The 14,849-nt window shown below is 51.6% G+C and overlaps 4 long non-coding RNA genes across 4 annotated transcripts; all 4 read right to left on the bottom strand.

The window, feature by feature from the left end:
• Positions 1-265: 265 nt before the first annotated feature.
• On the bottom strand, positions 266-1,081 carry LOC133081326 (uncharacterized). Its single transcript, XR_009698779.1, has 3 exons — positions 998-1,081; positions 470-695; positions 266-328 (listed from the first exon to the last, which is right to left on the bottom strand). It is a non-coding gene; the product is annotated as an uncharacterized LOC133081326 (long non-coding RNA).
• A 3,309-nt stretch (positions 1,082-4,390) lies between these two features.
• Positions 4,391-5,848, bottom strand: LOC133081325 (uncharacterized). The gene is made up of 3 exons (XR_009698778.1): positions 5,792-5,848; positions 5,204-5,322; positions 4,391-4,607 (listed from the first exon to the last, which is right to left on the bottom strand). It is a non-coding gene; the product is annotated as an uncharacterized LOC133081325 (long non-coding RNA).
• A 419-nt stretch (positions 5,849-6,267) lies between these two features.
• On the bottom strand, positions 6,268-7,553 carry LOC133081407 (uncharacterized). Its single transcript, XR_009698806.1, has 3 exons — positions 7,459-7,553; positions 6,885-6,917; positions 6,268-6,579 (listed from the first exon to the last, which is right to left on the bottom strand). It is a non-coding gene; the product is annotated as an uncharacterized LOC133081407 (long non-coding RNA).
• Positions 7,554-9,575: 2,022 nt separating this feature from the next.
• LOC133081415 (uncharacterized) lies at positions 9,576-14,548 on the bottom strand. The gene is made up of 3 exons (XR_009698809.1): positions 14,215-14,548; positions 12,002-12,097; positions 9,576-9,661 (listed from the first exon to the last, which is right to left on the bottom strand). It is a non-coding gene; the product is annotated as an uncharacterized LOC133081415 (long non-coding RNA).
• Between the last annotated feature and the right edge of the window lie 301 nt (positions 14,549-14,849).

Raw genomic sequence — 14,849 nt, 5'->3', positions numbered from 1 at the left:
TTTATGACGGTCAGCCCACAAACGTGCAGCGACAGCTCCCGACACTGAGAGGTCCCGGGAGTTCACTCCTCCAACCACCACTTTCCCTCTTCACGGAACACCCGGCAAGGATCTCCCATACATGCGGCCCCCCCACCCCCCCCACCCCCCCACCCCCCCCACCCCCCCACCCGTCCCTAGCCGCCTGCGCCCTCTGCCCCACCCCCCCATCGACAGGCCTGGCTCCCTCACCACCTCCCGCCACCCGTCCCCGCCCCATGGACACCGGTACCGGACCCTGACGGCGTTCACTCGCTCGTTCCCCTTCACGAGGCTCCTCCTGGGGGTCCTGGACACGACCCCGTCTTGATCCTTCCGTCCTCCCGCTGCTTTCCCCCGTCTCCCAGCCTCTCCTCCATCGTGCCCTCCACGGGCGCCCCCCGGCCCAGCTTTCAGCCACATCTGTTTCCCACAGGCTCCCAGGTTTTACCTCCGCCCCGGCTGCACAGCCAGCTTCCCTCGAACATCTCGTCCGGTGTGTTGGGCAGGCGTCGGGCTCCACTCCACCCCAAACCAGCTTTGATTTTCTCCTCAACAGCCTGTCTTCCTTCAGCTTCATCTTTACTGCCTGTTTACGTCAGAACTCCTGGCATCGTCCTCGATTCCGCCGTTTGATGCCTGAACATCCACTCCGTCAGCAGGTCCTGCTGGCTTGCCTGAAGGATGTAACCGGAAGGCACACCATCACCTCCACCCACGTCTCCCCAGCTTCCCAGCCTCCGCGACTGCCCCGTTGCTCCCTACAGCCTGGTCCACACGGCAGAGCGACCCTGTTGCTAGAGTGGGCACACAGCCGCCCTCAGCTGACGGTCCCCCAGCAGCCCTGCTCTCAGGGTCGGAGCTGCAGACCTCACATGCCGGCCAGGCTGCCGGCGCAGTTCCCTGGGGGTGGCCTGGGGCCCCAGAAGTCACAGCTGGGTTCCCATCAGCCCCAGGGCATTATTCCCTCCACACTCACGTTCCCCCAGTTACGGCCCGGGGTTCTAGGCACTGGTACCGTTACGACCAACAAATGCAGAAACAGGTGTTAACGCTTCTCGCTTCTGTCAGTCGAGGATAAGATGACAAAAATGTATAATTTACTCTTCTCAGTAGAGGGTTGTTTTTGGAAAGCAGTTCTCATAAAACAAGAAATGTTTTATGTTAGTATATAATGGGCTTACTATATTTTAGTGATTACCATAAATGAAAACTGAGACAACTATCGATACAGCCCACCAAATCCCAGCTCCACACTCTCCTCTGTAAAGTCAAGAGTTGTCCAGTCCTGAGACCAAACACATGAGGACACTGCCTGATAGAACGCACGGCAGCCACCCCTCCATCCTTAGGTCCCCGTCGCTGTCCCACCCAACACTTGTCAAGACGGTAGAAGATCTAGGCGAGAGGGATTCATTCCTGCCCTGGGGTTGTACATGGGGGACAAGTCGGACTCACCTCCCACTGTGGGGGTGACAGCCAGGAGCAGGGTGGTGCCACCAACAGGAAGTCAGAGGAAACAGCAGGGGTGGAGGTGTCTGTCTGAGCTGCTCTAACAGGACCGGACTGGGGGCTTAAACACGAGTCGAGTCCTCACAGCCTAGAGACTGGACGTCCAGGATCAAGGTGCCAGCAGATTCAATGTCTGGTGAGGCTTCTTCCTGGTTCACAGACGGCATCTTCTCCCTGTGTCTTCACGTGGCGGAAGGGCTGGGGGCTCTCTGGGGTCTCTTATCAGGGCACTAATCCCATTCACAGGGGCTCCACCCTCATGACATCATCACCTCCCAAAGGCCAACACCATCACTTCAGGCATTAGGATTCGACAGGAGTTTGGAGGACACACATTCAGATCATAGCACTAAACCGACATACAGGATTCATGCTGAGGGCAGACCAGAGGGTCAGACCTCATTAGGGGGAGGAAGGGGGATGAGGAATCTAGTCAGATATTGATGGTGGTCAGAAGTTGAGCCTGGGGAGCTCTGGCTAAACTGACACAACAGGAATCTTGCTAAAATGGACAATGAAAATACAGACGCTGAAGCCTGAAGGGTCAGGGCCTAGTTGGGAACTGCTCAGAGGAGCCCAACCAGTTTGGTCCGGGAGAGACTGTGACCCTCCTCTGCTCCAGACCACTTGTCACTTTTGTCACACTGGTCCAGGCTGTCCCTTCTACAGGGTGCAGGGGGGCGCAGCGTTCCTGGAGCCCCAGTCCTGTTCCCAGAGCTCCACAGGCTCCCCTGGGGCGTGTGACAGGCAGACCTCAGATGTGAACCCAAGATCTCTCCATCACCGGAAACTGATCACAACAACACGAATCACACGACTTGGTGAGTGTTCCGGTGCATATAAAGCTTGCTTACACTATGTTTCAATCTGTTATGTATACAGACTTACATCTGAACAGCCTACACACCTTAACACTTCATCGCTAAAAAACACTAACCAGCACCTGAGTTTTCCAAGTCAGAATCAGTAAAATCACTGTCACACATCAAATGATGAAGTCTGAAACACTCTAAGAATAACTAAAACATGACAAAATGAGCAAATGCAGTTGGAGAATCGGCACCAGATTTGCTCAACGCAGGACTGCCACAGACCTTGGATCTGTAAGAAACGGGGCATCTGCAGAGCACAGAGCAGTGGTCGCCGGAGCCCGCGGGGAACAGCAGGAACGTGAGCGGCAGCTACCCGGGAGAGATGTGTTAACTGACCCAGTGCCAGGAGAGTCCCCCAGGGTCCCGCTCAAGGAGCACCTACCCTCAGTGCAGGACCAGGCGGGGGTCTCACGTGCAGGAGGCACAGCTGCCCATCGCCCTCTCCTCAGCCCTGCAAACGACGGCATTTCCCACAGTGGTCGGGGGACTCGGCCCTTGTCCTTCACGTTCAGAGCCTGCCATCTCTTGGAAAAGCGTTACTGACCCTGGGTTTGCCTCGTACCTGGTTCCTCAGGGCTCCATCCTGCAGGTCGGCCCCTTGGGTGGATCGGGAGGGGCTGCACAGGCCAGACCCGGGCCAGCCCTCCAGACCCCAGAGGCCTGGGCCACCTTCCTCCCCTGCTGCCCCAGGTAATTCCAGAGAACTCGGTGCTCTGACAGCACGGGGTCCGCTTCTTACTTTTAAAGGTGAGCAGTTTCCCACAACGGAGGTTTTGCTGGGGTGAGACCCCCTTTCCAGCTCTGGCCCGGTGGTCACGCGACAACGCCCCGGGATCAGCCAGGACGTGACAACACGGTTCCCTGCGTAGAGTCTGAGTGTCTTATCCTGATCCCCCCCGGAGGGGATCCTGCCTGTCGCATCTTCATTTTGAAGTGGCAGCACAGGCGACCTATGTCTTGTGAAGTGACCCCACTTCCTCATAGCTCAGAAGACACTGAAATACATACACCTGTGGTTTCTATTACATTACGTTTAAAACTGTACAATCAGAGACTTCGCTAGTGGCACAGTGGTTAAGAATCCACCTGGCGGTGCAGGGAACATGGGTTCAAGCCCTGGTCCGGGAAGATCCCACATGCCACAGAGCAACTAAGCCCGTGCACCACAACTACTGAGCCTGGGCTCTGGAGCCTGTGAGCCACAACTACTGAACCTGCATGCCACAACTACTGAAGCCAGCACGCCTAGAGCCTGTACTCCGCAATGAGAAGCCACTGCAGTGAGAAGCCCGTGCACCACAAAGAAGAGTAGACCCCGCTCGCCACAACCAGAGAAAGCCCGCGCACAGCAACAAAGACCCAACGTGTCCAAAAATTAGTTAATTTTAAAAAACCTGTACAATCGGGGAAAGGAAATCCTATGTCACAGCTGCTGATGAAATCCACAAACATCGTCTTACCGTGTTGAAGCCCCAGGCTGAGACCCGCACTCTGTGCGCTGCACCAAGGGCACACCCGCTCAGCCCGCAGCACAGGACGGCGCGTGGGGACAGAGCCCGGCGCCCCGGGCCTGGATCTCAGCGGCGACGACTGGCCTTGCGGCCACGGGCAGCTGGCCCCTCCCTCCGGCTTGTTCCTCCATCTGTGAGCTGAGCCTGGTCCTCACAGCCCCAGAGTTCCAGGCTCCACAGCCTCACCCCTCGGCTCACCCGAGAACAGCCAGGTAGGAGTATCCGTGCTGCCAGGGGCAGACAGACAGGACCCAGCCTGTGTCGAGGGTGAGCGGCTGGGGAGGGGTAGAAGCCTCAGGTCCCCAAGCAGGCCGAGCGCAGATGAGGTTCCCTCAGCAGGGGACCTCTGTCCCCCGGGACGGCCTCCCTCCAGCCCACAGCTCTGCCTGCCGTGCGTCAGCCTCCCCCTCCAGCTTCATCTGCCGTGAAGGGTTAGTCGTTAGGAGAGCCGTTAACTAGTCCTCTCCGCCGAAAGCTAGACGGTTACCTCGGGCAGTCACGTCCTCGCTCCGGGTCAGGCTCGCCTCCCTGGGAGCTGAGATGCTGGACCGGCCCACGGGACCAGCTGGTGTCCGTCCTGGCGGCGGTGGGGGGGAGGGGTCTACACCCACCGGATCCGGAGCCCTGGGCTCCTCCAGCCTTCGTCCTTCACTCAGGAAGTGCTCTCGCCAGGAGGGAAGGGAGGACTGTGGGCCTGGGAGGAAGGAGCCGCCTCCAAGTTCTGAGAACTGAACAACTGAAAGACTAGCCATTTCTGGTAACGAGTTACTTGGGTCTTCAGACCAACTGGGAAGGCCCGGCGTCTGAGGGTGCTGAGCCCAGCTGGACCAAGTTTCCCGTCAGGGGCTTTCTGGAGATGGTGCATTCGAGCACCCTCCTAGGTGACATGTCACAAGTGAATTACTGTCACAGTTACTGAACCAGGTTCGTTCTGCCTGGTGCAGAGCCAGCCAAGACGCTGAGCTGCCGAGGTCTGCGGCAAAAAGGGCTTAACTGCAAGGCAGCCAAGCAAGGAGGCTAGAGAACAAATCTCAGATCTGCCTCCCAGAAGGCAAGGGGCTGGGGTACTAATGGGACAGCGAATAGGGCTGCCGTGATGGGAAAAAGGTGTGTAATTGTCCTTCTGCGTAGGCGTAACTAGGCTCCAGGCCTCTGCACGTTCACAAGGTCTCCAGTGCAGGCGCAGGCCCAGTTGAGAGGTCGGTGGTCCTACCCCATCTCAACTGGCTGAGCCCTAACTCGACACAGCTGATTCCAAGTTCCTGGAGAACAACTCCGACAAACACTTACTGATTAGGCTGCCTGGAGGACACGCAAGTCTTCACAACCTTCGTTAGGGATGGCAGGTGGAGTGCGTCTAACCCACGGGTTCAAGGTTCAGTACCGCCATCTTCTCATCGTTCCTTAACCTCAAGGGAGAGGGATGAGGATGCCTCTGGCTACTCCCTGCTGCTAAGGGGCAGAGATCCAACAAGCGCTTGAGAAGTCAAACTGTCAAGCACTCACTCGAGTGTATTTTCTTGTTTCTGGTTTGACATTAACGCTGATCCCAATAAACAAATACCACCCAGGCACCAGCTGTCAAGGCAGCCACAGGACCAAGACTGATAACTGAAACTGCAAAGACATACCCCTCAGGGGCACAGAGAATGCCAGCCATGATTAACATTTAGGATTTTTAGGGATCCAGGGAAAAACAAGGGTCAGGTGATCAGCCTGATAGGTTACCAGCGCAACCAAAGTAGAAGTCCTTCCAAGCCTGAGAAGTTAGAAACAAAGGACTACCACGAGAACAGATCCTTCTTACAACAAGTTATTTAAATTGTCTTCTGAAGCGTCTGATGTGACCAAAGCCACCACTGCAGCAAACCTACTCACCTTGACTTCTTTCTCGCAGCTTCTGAAAAGCAACTGAAGATCTGTCGGGGTTCACCTGCCCCTGGAAGAAGTCAGTGTCGGGGGCTGGAACCAGGCAAGGTTTGGATGATCTCGGTCGCGGTCTTCCTTCTGCAGCGTGGTTTCCGTTTCCCATCGCATTTCTCATAAGGTCCCGCCCAGCAGGGATGAAGCTGGTCTCCTGGATGTTTATCCTCCAAGATTTCAGCCTAGGGTTTCTGTGTAACTGCCTTTAAAAGCTTCATTAAAAGGGTTTTGCTACGAGTCCAAACTTGGGGGTCCAGGTGTAGCAGCAGCACCCAGTCACTCCCAGGAATCCCACAGTTGTCTCCTGGTGGCAACTGCAGTCCTGGCTAGAGCTTCCCTCCCGGCAGGGAGCAGCTCTCTGTCCTTGAGTTTAAAACCCCAGAATATTTAACAGAGGGCTGAGAATCTACCTTTTACTTGGATACCTTATATTCAGCCAAGAAGTTCGAAATCAAACCCATACCTTGGTCTCAGGAGTCCTTTGTCTCACTTGTGATCAGGGCATTGTCCACATCCTGGAGCAGGGCTCCCACATTTAGTTCAAGGTCCCTCAGGTCTCGCCAGGATTTCTCCCAGTAGTGTGAGAATTTTTAACTCCCTGAGGAAGCACTGTCCAGCAGTACTAGAATTTAACTCCTTTATCTTGACCTTCCCATTCGAAAGCAGACAACTTCTGGGATTCAAAACTCAAGGGTGTGCAAAAAAGGCCTCCTTCAAGTCCAAGATGGTAACCCAACAAGAGTCTGTGAAGAGAGTCATTAGCAGAGGATGGTTAGGGGCTAGGGATGAATTCCTACAACTTGTTAATTGCTCTTCAATCATGTACACACATTCACCTGTGAACCAGTCAATCACGAAATGACCAGCAGGAGTATATTGGGTCATAATGCAGGGAGGCTGTTAGGAGTTCACCCGACGCTTTGCTTGCTACTTTAATGGATACTGCATTAAGTTTAGCATGTCTGCCCCCATGGAGAGCCTGACCCGCACAGGTGTGGCCATCTCCGCTCTTCCCAGCACCCCCCATCCGCCCCTGCCCCAGACTCACCCTCTGTGGTATCGCTCCCGGAATCACTGCAGGCTGTTTTTGAGGTTAGAGTGATAGAGCCTGCAGCGTGCAGGCCTGCTCTGGTGGTGCTTTAATATCCACTCAGCGTCCACGTGCAAAGGCAACCCTGGTATTTAACTAAGTCAATCTCATCCCAGAAGGAGAGTGAAGCCATCAGGCATGTATGGAAAGCTATCAGTGGTTCTTCCCCAGCCGGAGAAAAGGTTTTCTCAAGGGCTCTCCGCACACCCCTGTTACTAACAGTCTCAAGACGAAGTTTAGAAAGCCGGATATTTAAAACCGAGTTCCCCCCACCTCCTGTGTTGATAAGCCCCACCCTTGACTTCCCACTGCCACGTCACCCATATGGAAGACAGTGACGGACTCGGAGCGATCATCCTTGGTCACTGGTATCAGCAGTTACCTGGGGCACCTGAGCTGCCACCTGCTTACCTTCAAGAGTCTCAGGATGGGGCACTCTTCCAGCCTCCCTCCTGCCCGCAATATCCACGTTTGGGGGGGGGGTCCCACTATCAGGCTCCGCATTCAAGGGGGGGCGCTTGAGGCCTCCTACCTTTTGCCGAGTCCCTCATGGGGGCCTCCGTTTGGGCCGGCTCTTCCCTGGGTTCAGGCGGCCGCCAACAGAATAGCCTGTTTCATTCTCCTTTATTCCCTTTTCTCCTGAACCTGGTTCCCGTGATTAAAAACAAGACAATCAAACAAAGACAAACATGAACACATGAGACCAAAAACCAGAGCCCCAGCCTCCAACCCCGGTACCTCAGGAGCCGCGACCTTTCCTATTGTCCCCCAAACGCCCGCCAGCCGGGCCTCCAGCCACCATCGGGTCAGGACCATCCAACGATCGAGACACAGGTGCGTTTCTTTAACGAGATCACTCACCCAGAAGACGTCTCCCTATCCAAACCCCAAAACCGTTTTTCTGGCACAAAACGAAACAAGCACAGAAGGTCGGGGTGCCCGGTGGGGAACTGGGGGACGGCCCTAGAGCCAAGGGACCTGAGGCTCAGGCTCGGCCACCGGCTCCTGGTACCCAACAGGGGCCACGACCCTCGGGCCAAGGTTCCTCCGGACTCCCTCCCGGCCGGCTTCCAAATCTGTTACCAAACCAAGTTCGTTTTGCTCAACGCACAGCAAACAGGTTTAGAAGCAAGGAGAGGTTTATTCACACCCAGACCAGAAAAGAGAGGGAGCCTCAAACCCACCTCAGCAAAGGCCTGGCTTTGCCGGGTCAGGAATAAAGCGGCCGGAAGGGGTGGGGCCTGGGCGGCGTGGGGCACGTGGGGGACGCGCGGCACGTGGGGGGCGGGCTGAGGCGGGGGGCCTGTGGGACGGGGGACGGGCTGAGGCGTGCGGCACGTGGGGGGCGGGCTGAGGCGGGGGGGGGGGCGTGGGCCACGTGGGGGGCGGGCTGAGGCGGGGGGGGCGTGGGGCACGTGGGGGGCGGGCTGAGGCCGCGGGTGGGGGCGTGGGGGGGCTGGCTGAGGCAGGCGATGTTGGGGCACGTGGGGGACGGGGGGGCGGGCTGAGGCGGGGGGGGCGTGGGGCACGTGGGGGGCGGGCTGAGGCCGCGGGTGGGGGCGTGGGGGGGCTGGCTGAGGCAGGCGATGTTGGGGCACGTGGGGGACGGGGGGGCGGGCTGAGGCGTGTAGCACGTGGGGGGCGTGGGCAGTGCGGGGAGGGTGCAGGGAAAGGGAGGAGGAGGTGCGTAAGGGTCCTTCTGCGCAGGCGTAACTAGGCGCCAGGCCTCCCCAAGGTCACCAAGTCTCTAGTGCTTGGGCAGGCCCAGTTGAGGGGTCAGTGCTCCTCTCCAGTCTCAACCGGCTCAGCCTAAGCTCGAGGCACCTGAGCCTCCAAGCTGCTGGAAAACAGCTTGGGCAAACAGCTTACTGTTTAGGCTTCCTGCCGCTTGGAGGATATGAAGTCTTAAAATGACCTTGATTAGTGACGGCAGGTGCAATGGACTGACTCATTACCCACGGTTTCAGTTTGAGCCTCAAACGAGGGATGTGGCTGTGATCCTTGACTTATAAGGAGGCTTTAAAAATGAGATTGATCACAGGAATAGAGCCGCCAGGAGACGTTCAATGGCTCACGGTCAGTGTCCGAGGTTGAAACCTGGCCCGACTAATAACAGGGTCTGGGTGGGGACACAGCGTGTCTCGTGTCCGCTTCCTCCTCCTGAAACCCGGGGCAATGCCTCTGACGAGTGTTGAATGACTTAATATAGGAAAGTAAATATCTCGACTTAATTTTATATTTTAAACTGACAGCCAGCCCTTCCGAGGATCAGAACCTCAGGAACGGAAGTGGCCTTAAAAATCATACAACCCAAGTTTAAAATGCGTTTTAGAGCATCACAAACAAACAACCTGACCTATAGGGGTTCAGAGAAAGAAGAAACCGCTAGGCGGCGGGGGCTACAACGGAGACAAGTCTTAAGCCCCGAGTTAGATGGGAGCTCTGAGGGCACAGGTGTGGCCTGTATGGATGTGCAGGTTGTTGACTGCACGAGGGACTTGTGGCAGCTGAAATCCAAGAGCTCCACTCACCAAGCCCTGTACTTCCACTTTGTGGACCGGTAGGAGAAGGGCAGTGATGAACCTCGTTCAGGGGGCAGAATCTATCAGTGTGGGTTTAGGGAGAAGGGCTGGACCACCTTCTAGAACTGGGGCTTCATGGAGGGAGAAGGGAGCAGACTGGGGGCCAGTTTCAGCGGAGATGAAGTAGGAATCCGCCCTGCTTTCCTGCGTGGCCTGGCAAAACAGAATCCCTCAGCATCCACTGGGTGCAAGTAACAGCAGTACAAGCCATAAATAGTGATACAAGTAATAAATAGTGATACAAGCAATAAATAGTGATACAAGCAATAGTAATACAAGTAATAAATAGTGATACAAGCAATAAATAGTAGTGTAAGTAATAAATAGTGATACAAGTAATATATAGTGATACAAGTAATAAATAGTGATACAAGGGATAAGAGCACAGCCACCACCACTCTTTTTTCTTCCCCTGTGTCATTAAAGGCTTCATTACATTTACAAGGAAGTTCGGGCTTGACTTTTATTGTTTTTCCAATTTTTTTAAAAAGATATATTTGACATATAGCATTGTATTAGTTTCAGGTGTACAACATAATGATTTGATATATGTGTATATTGTGAAATAATCATCGCAGTAATTCTAGTTAACATCCATCCCCTTACATGGTTACACAATGTTTTTCTTGTGATCTTTTAAGATCTACTCTCCTAGCAACTTTCAACTATACAATATTGTTAACTTTAGTCACCATGCTGTACATTACATCCCCAGAACTTATCTTATAACTGCAAGTTGGTAGCTTTTGACCCTCTTCACCCATTTCGCCCATTCCCCACCCTCATCTCTGGCAACTGTCAATACAATCTCTATATACACATATGTATACATATATATATATGTATATATATACACATATACACACACACACACACACACACACACTACACCTTCTTCATCCAGTAATATGTTGATGGACACTTGGGTTGTTTCTATGTCTTGGCTATTGTGAATAATGCTGTGGTGAACATGGGGATGCAGATATCTTTTCCAGATAGCAGTTCTGTTTCGTTTGGATAAATACCCAGAAGTGGGATTACTGGACCATATGGTAGTTCTATTTTTAATTTTTTTAGGACTCTACATACTATTTTCCATAGTGGCTGCACAAATTTACTTTCCCACCAACAGTGCACAAGGGTTCCCTTTTCTCCACATCCTCACCAACACATTTCTTGTCGTTTTGATAATAGCCATTCTAACTGGTGTGAGGTGATGTCTCATTGTGGTTTTGATTTGTATTTCCCTGATGATTAGTGATGTTGAACATCTTTTCATATGCCTGTTGGCCATTTGTATGTCTTCTTTTGAAAAATGTCTATTCAGTTCCTCTGCCCATTTTTAATTAGATTGTCTGTTTGGTTTTTTTGGCTACTGAGTTGTATGAGTCCTTTATATATATTTTGGGTATTAACCCCTTATCAGAAAAAGAGGCTATCTATTCCCCATTGTATTACTGGGGGGAAGTGTGAGATCATCCATCCCAACTCACAGGGCTGAGAAATTAAACACTTTATCCAGTCATCCAACTAGTTGAAGCATGGCTAAGGTGAAGACATACATCTTTCTATTTTCAGCCAAATGCACATTTTATTACCCCAGGGTGTTGCTTCTTATGAGTAATGTTTAACTAGCTTATCATTTTCAATTAAGATTCCCATGTCTGTTTTCAGAAAAGGAAATGCTTAGGAGATTTCAGAAAATGGTATCATTTTCCCCCTCAAATTAGTTTGTTGATTTTTTTCATCTTCGGCAATATGGTGGTCTTGTCTAAGTTTCATTTGGGAAGGAAATAGGAAAACAACAATACTGTGAGCATACACTGAGTCATAGCTTTCTCTCAAATGCTTTCAAATCTTGGCTGGATCTGACCCAGCAGGGGCCAAGAACCAGAAAGGGTGGGGCTCTTTGTATTTGAGAATAGCTTCTTTGTTGTCTGCTTGTTAAATAATTCAGTCAGATTTAAATTTGGGGATAATTAGGTGAAAATCAAAAAAGGTAAAAAGTGATAAAAGCTAATTAAAATGTCTGATTTGGGATGTAGTAAGAAAACTGAATCTATTGGTACTAAGGACTTGCCAGTAAAATTGGCACCTTATGGGGGAGTGTCTGGTAGACCCAGTGTCCCTAAGCTGAAGGTGGCTTGTGACACAGAACTTATCCTGATCATTAGTTGAAGTTAATATCTGTGACAGTATTGCTCTGATTGATGCTTTATACCCAGGCAAGCACACAAAACCTAACAAAGCTACAATACCATCCATTTGGAACTATAATATAAAACACAGTGTTTCCATCCACATAAGTAAACCAAAGAGAAAAATAATAGAATTGAACATGAAATTGTTTAAATTTTATATCAAATATTGCTGCCCCCAAAGAAGTAAGTTTAATTAGAGAGGAAGGAGGGACAGCCTTGAGAGTCTGAAAGGAGGCCGCAGGGATGATGAACTCTAACAGTCACAGTGTTTCTTTATCACATTAAAACTCACTTCAGGGATTCCCTTGCAGTCCAGTGGTTAAGACTTCGCCTTCCAATGCAGGGGTACCGGTTCGATCCCTGGTCAGGGAGCTAAGATCCCACATGCCTTGAGGCCAAAAAACCAAAACATAAAACAGAAGCAATATTGTAACAAATTCAATAAAGACTTTAAAAATGGTCCACATCAAAAAAAAAAATCTTAAAAAGAATAGTCTCTTTAAAAAAAACTCACTTCAAATTCTGCCTCTTCTTTACCTTGATATCTGACTCACTTAAAAAAAATGAACTCGGGGCTTCCTTGGTGGTGCAGTGGTTGAGAATCTGCCTGCCAATGCAGGGGACACGGGTTTGAGCCCTGGTCCAGGAAGATCCCACATGCCTCGGAGCAACTAAGCCCGTGCGCCACAACTACTGAGCTCACAAGCCACAGCTACTGAGCCCGCGAGCCACAACTACTGAAGCCCGCGCGCCTAGAGCCCGTGCTCTGCAACAAGCAAAGCCACCACAATGAGAAGCCCGCGCACCGCAACAAAGAGTAGCCCCCGCTCGCCGCAACTAGATGAAGCCCGTGCACAGCAACGAAGACCCAACGCAGCCAAAAATAAATAAATAAAATAAATAAATTTATTAAAAAAAGAACTCCCTTGAGGTACAATTTACATACTATAAAGTCAATGGACCCATTTTAAATATACAGTGAGATGAGTTTGAAAATGAGATGAAAAATGCATACACCTATATTACCGGCACCCCAGCCAACATCTCCATCGCCCCAAGTGCCCTGGTGGGGCTCCTCCCAAGCCATCCCCCCTCTTGCCCTAGACTTCACTGTAGATTATTTTGCCTGTTCCAGAACTTCATGTACATGGGAATAGACAGTCCTACATGTCTGACTTCTTTCACTCAGTTAACCTTTGCAGATTTATCAATATTGTTCTTTTTTTTTTTTTAAATTTTAATGTGCACTTCTAGCTTATGTTGTATTTCTATTGGTCAGCACTTGTATAGAGAAGAGAGTTTTTTTTTTTAACCATAACATTTTTTTTAAATTAATTAATTAATTAATTATTTTAATATTTATTTTTGGCTGTGTTGGGTCTTCGTTTCTGTGCGAGGGCTTTCTCTAGTTGTGGCAAGTGGGGGCCACTCTTCATCGCGGTGCGCGGGCCTCTCACTATCGCGGCCTCTCTTGTTGCGGAGCACAGGCTCCAGACGCGCAGGCTCAGTAGTTGTGGCTCACGAGCCTAGTTGCTCCGCGGCATGTGGGATCCTCCCAGACCAGGGCTCGAACCCGTGTCCCCTGCACCGGCAGGCAGATTCTCAACCACTGCGCCACCAGGGAAGCCCTCAGTATTGTTATTTTTGATTACCGAGTAGCATTCCGTTGTATGGATGTAACAGGATTTATTTATCTAGTCACCTATTTATTGATGGGTTGTCTCCATAGGGGCTGTTTTGAATAAAGCTGCCAAGAACACTCCTCGTACAAGTCTTTTTATGTAGTTGGGATAAATACCTAGTGGAATTGCTGGGTCAGATGGCACTTATACACTTAATTTATGAGACTGCAGGCGGTGTTCCCAATACAATGTCCTATCTGTGCCCCCATCACCAACATACAAGAATTCCAGTCGTCCCACAGCCTTGCCGACACTTGGTGTTGTCAGAATTCTCCACTTTATCATTCCAGGAGCTGCCTCATTAGTTAATCTTTCGAATAACTACAAGAATTAAACTGTAGTGTGATCTGCTAACACGGTCTAGTGGGAAAGGCAGAAACCAACGCAGCTGACCCTTGAACAATGGGGGGGTGGGAGCACTGACCCCCAAGCCATCGAAAACATGGGTACTGCTATCTCTGCCTCAGAAACAAAGGAAATGGTCCATGACTCAGCCAAGGGCAGGAAGCTGAAACAGTCTGGATGGGATCAGGACTCAACCCCTAGTTCTTTTGATTCCACATATTGTGATCTCTAATCAAACACAAACTTTCCCCAAACTTAGTCAATTTAAAGATCTGTAAAACGAAAATACAGGTACTACGCTTATTGAGAAAAAAATTCGCATATAAGCAGACCCTTGTAGTCCAAACCCATTCAAACCCGTTCAAGGGTCAGCTGCAATTATACACTCCAAGCTGCGCTTGAGCTCTGCAGCCTGCAGGTAAAGAGCAAGGCAGAGGCACAAGCCACCTTCCACCTGCTTTTGCATCTGTGTGCTCACCTGAGCTTACATTTCTGTAAAGTAGAGGTGGGGACTTGATTCTGCTGGAGGTTGGGAGGGAACCATCCTAGGTCTCTGAGATTCGGCGTGACTGCATCCGATCTGCTTTGTGCATCCTCTGGCTGCTGTGCAGAGACTGGCCGTCAGGAGGATGAAACTTAAAAAGGGAAAACAGAGACACATGACACAGCCTGGCCTGTGATCTTGAAAGCTGACTGTAGGGTGGGAGAGAGTGTAGGCGGAGAAACGGGCAGGTCTGAAAACACCTTAACCAGGAAGGCACCGTGTCAGCTAAGGGAGAAGGCAGCTTCGAGCAGCCAGGCCTCAGGGTGCAGAGCTCGGCACAGAGACAGAGCTGCCTGCTCGCTGCCCGGGGGCAGCAGCCGGGGACCAACCGGGTCCTCAGCCAGATGTTTCAGCAGAGTGATGGCAAGAGAAAGAACTTCTACTCACAACACTTCCGACACCAAGCGTGTGGGTTTTTTCGCACGCCAACCAATCCTCCGACACCAGCTGGGTGTGCTACCATCCACACGGAGTTAGCGTCACATCCCGCAGCTGAGGGCTTGGTGCCACGATGCCCAGCTCCACACACCAGCCCAGCTCTCTCACAAGAGAGGGGGGACTTGGGTCCC

Source organism: Eubalaena glacialis, chromosome 20 (assembly GCF_028564815.1).
Source record: "Eubalaena glacialis isolate mEubGla1 chromosome 20, mEubGla1.1.hap2.+ XY, whole genome shotgun sequence".
NCBI lineage: Eukaryota > Metazoa > Chordata > Mammalia > Artiodactyla > Balaenidae > Eubalaena > Eubalaena glacialis.
This window is presented reverse-complemented; position numbering and strand designations above follow the sequence as displayed.